The sequence below is a fragment of the Pinus tabuliformis genome, chromosome J (assembly GCF_031772625.1).
Source record: "Pinus tabuliformis cultivar Carrire ecotype Pingquan chromosome J, CPIR1, whole genome shotgun sequence".
NCBI lineage: Eukaryota > Viridiplantae > Streptophyta > Pinopsida > Pinales > Pinaceae > Pinus > Pinus tabuliformis.
Genome location: NC_142295.1, coordinates 553,386,899 through 553,392,898, shown reverse-complemented (window position 1 = coordinate 553,392,898; position 6,000 = coordinate 553,386,899). Strand labels below are relative to the sequence as shown.

The window sequence follows — 6,000 nt, the reverse complement described above, 5'->3', positions numbered from 1 at the left end:
TCATGTGTCGTTACATTAGATATAGAGTTAGAAGAATGTCCTCCTTGATTTCATTTCAATCCACCATAATTATGCTAAGGAGGAACTTTAGTTGCCAATAGATGTCCACCATATACATGTAATGATCATAACGACCTCTAGTATGGGTTACATCTAGAACCCAATTTGCTAATTTCACCAACACTTCAATATCCGTGAGGGTGCATCTCTCGTCAGCAAGTTCCCTCTCTACCTAAGTGATTCTTCTTGAATCGGTTGGGGAGTGAGCTCTATGTACCTAGCAGCTAAGCTTTCATCTCTCACTTGAGCTTGAGTGTGTCCCCTTTCTCAATAGTAAGTCGCTTTGTGGTGCACTCGAGCTCTTTGTCATGTCATGGTGAGTTCCAAAGGAGTAGTCTAGGCCCAAGGGTAAGTAGAACACCACCTTGCCCTGAAACTGACCACAAAAGGGATGCTTAAACATCGAGTGGGGCCGTGAAGATCTAGGTCCCTTCCATAGGAGGGAACTAGAGTTTTCGTTTCAAGTTGTTGTTTACATGGGGACTGTGGGAATGTTGTTCATGGAGAAGAGCCAATCCACCACAAAATTTGTTGGGAGGGCAAACAACATAAGAAATGCAACAATAAGATCTTTAGAGATGCACAAAAAGGAGTATGAATTGTGATCAAACTTGTGTTGCCTATTGCTAAAACCACCTATAGGTAACTTGCTTGGGGGGTCATGGATTAATTGTAAGACTTCGTAAGGAAAAACAATTTCGTCCATGAACCCAACCTAACAACTTGAAAATTCATGAAAAATATGGAGTGACCTTGAATCACATAGATGGCAAGGGAAACAACATGGCCCTGGTTGCTTTTCCTTCATAGCCCCCAAAAGTGGAACCAGAATGCTCAAAACTTGATTTAAGAACCAAACTAAGCACTGGAGAGGACTGAGCTTCATCCATTGCATAATAATAAATAAGAAATGGCTGACCTTAGAGAGTTAAAGGAACCCCATCCCAATGTTAATGCACTATGACCAATCTTTGAACTGAGAGCAATGATGAAAAATTCATTCCTAGGATTGAGATATGAGAACTAACACTCGCCACTTGATGCCCATTGAATGTAGAATTGATGAGATGAAGCAGTTTGACAAGTTTGCTTGGTGCCCTGGTACTAGCTTCAATATCTTTTTTAGATTGTTTAGTACGCTATGCCATCCCTCTCACACTGAAGACGCGAAGAAGATTTACTATGTGGATTGAAACGTTGGCCTGTATGCTCTACATGTCGCATGTTAAACAATTAAGGGTGCATGCTACCAAGTCCCACTAGCATGTGGCCTGGTAAGGCAGTGACAACCTACCCCCCTCCTTGCTCTTCAAGCACCCCATCCAAAGTTATGAAATAGAACTTTAATTGCCAATTCACATATGTCTTATATACAACTTCACATTTCTCTTAATAATATTGATTGTCTTTTAGATATATTTAGTAAAAAAATTCATATAAAACAAATGTACATGTAATTGATAAATATTATTAAAACACAACATAAAATATCAATGATTAAAGGCTTGGAGTATGCCCTAAAAGTGCTTCTGCTTGGCTAAGAGCTCGCCTTCCTCAGACATAAAGAAATAGGTTAAAGGCCCAAGACTCAAAGGCAGTAGTGAAAACTTGCCCCCTTACGAACCACTAATGGATAATTCCATGGGGTGTGGTTTTCTTTGAATAACAATGATGAGTCAACCTACATTTGCGGATAACAACCAATAACGGCTCTGTCCACAACTGATTTAACTTAAAATATTAAAAAAAACACCACTATATAACACAATCTTGATATGTTAAAATCACCAACAAATTACAAGATGCCATAGATGTACATGGATGAAACTTGACCCCGGTGGACAATCAGTGTCCTCACAAATATATTTTTAAAGGAAGCTATTCTAACCTACATGTTTTTGGGCATATAAAAGGTGAGGGCCGGGAGGACGAGGGCGCTTGTGGATGATGACGTACGTGACCGTAGCATTAAAGACAACAAAAACATTTGTTAAAGTTAATAAAAGGTGCGAGAGGAACACCAGGCAGCTAAGGATTCTTCTTTCCTCTCTTCTCCTCTCCTCGCGAAAGGATTTATTGGGCGACAGAGTTCTGTTTTCTGGATCGTCGGGTTTAGAATCGCTGGCCTTCAAATTTGATTGGTGCTGAATTTCAGCTCCGCTTACTCAGGTATTCTCGTTGCCTGACTTCGATTACTTTGAAATTTTAATATATTGCCATGGATTGTAACAAGAATGGAAACGATAGGTTGGCGACTTGATCCCTTTGCCCGTCATACGGGACCTCGACGGATGCCCAGGGTTAATAAATCCATTTTGATTTTGATGGAAATCTTCTGCTACGTTAGGGGAGTTAGATTTGTTTTTCTGCTCAGGTTATTCCACCTTATCATGTTATTTCGCGTAGGCGTCCGCTTGAATTTTGATCCTGTGTGTCTTAGTGATCCTTTTTTATTATTATGTTATATCAAGTTCTTATTTCTGTCGGCTTTTATACGAAGAAAGGGGCGAAAACCATCCAAAATTTTGAAAACCTGGCACAGTCCTGTCAGTAGATGGTCGCGGGAATATGCAGTGCGGGGGTGCGTTGCAATAGCACTTGTATTAGTGACGCCTTTGTTATGGTTGACCCTCAAACCAAACCCTCTCCTGGTCATTTCAGGTTAAAGCCTTGCTTACGTCATATTCTGGTCTTTCTAGGTTCTGTTTTAAAACATGGACATTTGGTCTTCATCTTTAGACTTTGATCAGAGCCGCTCACTAAATCTTTATCTGTACCCCGGGGCTGTCAAGGTCGCTGGGACTTTCACACAGTCTCAGATGCAGTTTTTACCGCAGCTTACTTGCGTGGATTTGAACGTGGGTTTTATTCTCAACAATCGCTCTGACTTGCTGCTAGATCACAGGTTGATGAACGCTTCATATTCACGTTTATTAGTCTGTCGAAGTAATTTGTTTTTTTTTTCTGTTCTGTGGGAGAGTTGTCTGGATTGGATCCTTCGGGTACAGTAGATGGAAATTGGGGCATTAATTACTCCTTAAATGGTGAGAAACTTGCTTTTGAGCTGCTGGTAAGACGTTTAAGCTTTAGATGCCACTATAGTTCTGTTTACAAGCTGCCACTCCTTTCTTTATTTCTCACAGTCTCTCCGTGGTCCACACAATTCTCAAGATCAACTGCAAGGATACCTCTGTTCTTACCTGTTAAACATAAAAACCCATTAGTCTGGCCTCAATATAACTTTAGGAGGCGGAGAATAAGAACAGGAGATTAAACGTGGATGGAATCCTGACATAGGGATACGACGCTGCAGCAAGATAATATTGCAGACATCACATAGATAACAACTGCAATCCAAAGGGCAAAACCACTGATGATATTAGTCTGGAGTGAGGAAGGATGCTGTCATGTCAACCTGGGGACTTGCAGCTCAAAGCCAGCTTTCAGATTGGTGAAACTTTTATGTAAGTATTGCCTTATTGGCTATCTTTGACTCACAATCTCTATGCACAAGAGGAGGCAAACCTTTGACCAAGACATGCATACACTCACTGTGATATTTTTAGCATGTAGTATTGAAGCTTTTATTAATCAGCCTTCTCTTTTTCAGAGAGTTGCAGTGCTTGGCATGGAATGTTTGAATAATGGTGTATTTCCCCTAGGAAAGGGGGCAGTGGAGAGGAAATATCAATTGCCTGATTAGCTGTAGGCAAAGCTTTTAAGTTTTAACCATATAAAGTGTATTTACTTGACAAATTGGAACAACATGTGAGCGATGTGAACTGAGAATGTTTGATTAGTTGATATACCAAGAAAAGATGTTCATCGTGCACCTTATTGAATGTCTTTAAGCTTGCTATGCCCAAAGGCCAAATGTTGCAGAAATAGTGCAATTGCTAGACTTTGGTACTTGTAAGAAATGTTATGGCAGAATTTATAGATGCCAAGAGTGTTTTATATTTTGGACTCACAATTTCTATGCATGAGAGAAGGCAAACCCTGTACCATGACAGGCATATGCGCACAGTAGTATTCTAGAATGTAGTATTGAAGCGTTTGTCTATCGGCCTTCCCTTTTTCAGAGAGTTGCAGTGGTTAACATGTAATGCTTTAATGATGGTTTATTTCTACCATGATAGGGAGCAGTGTAGATGAAATCTAAATTGCCTGATTAGTTGTAGGGAAAACTCTTTACTGTATAAAGTGTGTTTACTTGACAAATCCTCACAGCAATGTAAATTGAGAATGTTTGATGAGTTGATGAGCCATGGAAAAATATTCATTGTGCATCTTTTTGAATGTCTTCGAAGCTTCTACGCACAAAGGGTAAATATTGCAGAAATAGTGCAAATACTAGATTTTTGGTATTGGGAAGAAATATTTTGGCAAAATTTCTAGATGCTAAGAGCCTTTCGTTCTATGGAGCATCGTTGGTTTTTTCTAGTTGACCTAATTATGCATTATCATAATAATTAGTATGCATATTCATAATATTTTCTACTTTCCATTGTTAGAAGGGTATGAGTCCTCGCTAGAGACTACTCGAAGGAGCTATAAGCTTTGCACACTTGTAGCGTGAAGGAACATGTAGTGATACAAATACCAAACAATAAAAAATTGAAAGAAATTGTTGGATAATGGGCTCCCCCAAAAATTTCTCTTAATTTGGAAGAATTATGTCACAAAACATTTCGTGTGGCCTTTAGATAAGATGACATAATATTGAGACTCAAAAAGTAAAATTAGCGCTGACAAATTGTAGGAGTGCTAGATCAACTCTTATAAGCTAAACATTAAAAGGTAAAGCATAAGCTAAAAAAAGCTAAACAACTGAAAAAGAGGAGTCAACATGAAAACATAATCTTAAAAACAACAAGATAAAAAGGCAACACATCTTTTAGAATGGAGTCTTTTCCAAGCAATCATAATCATTATTAGTGCTTCTAGTTTTAATTGCATGTAGACTTTTATGGCTATTCTTTTTGAGTGAACCATCCACTCATCATCATGGCAAAAATTGAGAAAATGAAAGAATCACATGAAAATTAAGGTGTGAATAAACTACACATTTTTAAAAGTGGGTGCAAAATTAGAAGGTTAAAAGAAACATCAACATTGATGTCAAAGATAATGGTGGATTTGGAGGACCTTGCTAGATCATCAACAAATAAATTCACGTTAACTTGTTAAGCTAAAGAAGATAGGGTGTAAACTTTCAAATTTATAAATTGAACATATTCTCATATATATATATATACACAAGTATACATACACGTGTGTGTGTGGACGTGCGCACATGGAAGATAGGCTCAAGTCTGTGCATGTGCACACACATACATGGAAGGTGAGCTTAGGTTTGTAGTGCAGTAAGTAAATTGACTTCCTCTAGTTTGTGGAAAGACTTTAAGAGGTCATGAGTTCAAGACCAGAGCGTGTGTTTGGGATTGGCACAAAGCTATAAATGCATAGTGGCTCGTAGGTCACTTGATTTGTGTGTATAGTACGAGTTTGTTGTGATCATGCTACAATACTATTCTAGTGTCTGTTGATAAATTAGTATGGTGGATTGGGTTGGGACACTTGCTACCAATTTAAATATATATATGGAAGACTATAAATATTGTTGAATGCTATGTGATGTTTACAAAGTGAATGTGGGTCAACAATCAAAGTTCCATATTACAGAGTTTCACGTGGGCATGTTGAGCTTTGACCCAAGACAATGCGAATAGACAAACATATGACAAGGTCATCTTAATGCAAATTCAATAATGGTCATGCTGTAGGTGCAACTATGACCCCCTATTTGATAATCACTATCCTCATTAATACATGTTTTAAATGGAGCTATTCTAATCTATATGATTTTTGGAAAACTAAAGGTGAGGGGTCTAAGAAGAAGGCATTTGTGGACGATGATGTACATGATCTTGCAATTGA

The 6,000-nt window shown here is 38.4% G+C and overlaps 1 protein-coding gene across 1 annotated transcript in view; it reads left to right on the top strand.

Annotated features, from left to right (window-relative positions):
* The first annotated feature begins 2,055 nt into the window (after nt 1-2,055).
* The window catches only part of LOC149228205 (NEDD8-conjugating enzyme Ubc12-like), an 86,191-nt gene continuing 82,246 nt past the window's right edge, over nt 2,056-6,000 (top strand). Inside the window, exon 1 of the mRNA XM_089378098.1 lies at nt 2,056-2,229. The gene's annotated coding sequence lies outside the window, so the exon portion shown is untranslated. The remainder of the gene's footprint in view (nt 2,230-6,000) is intronic.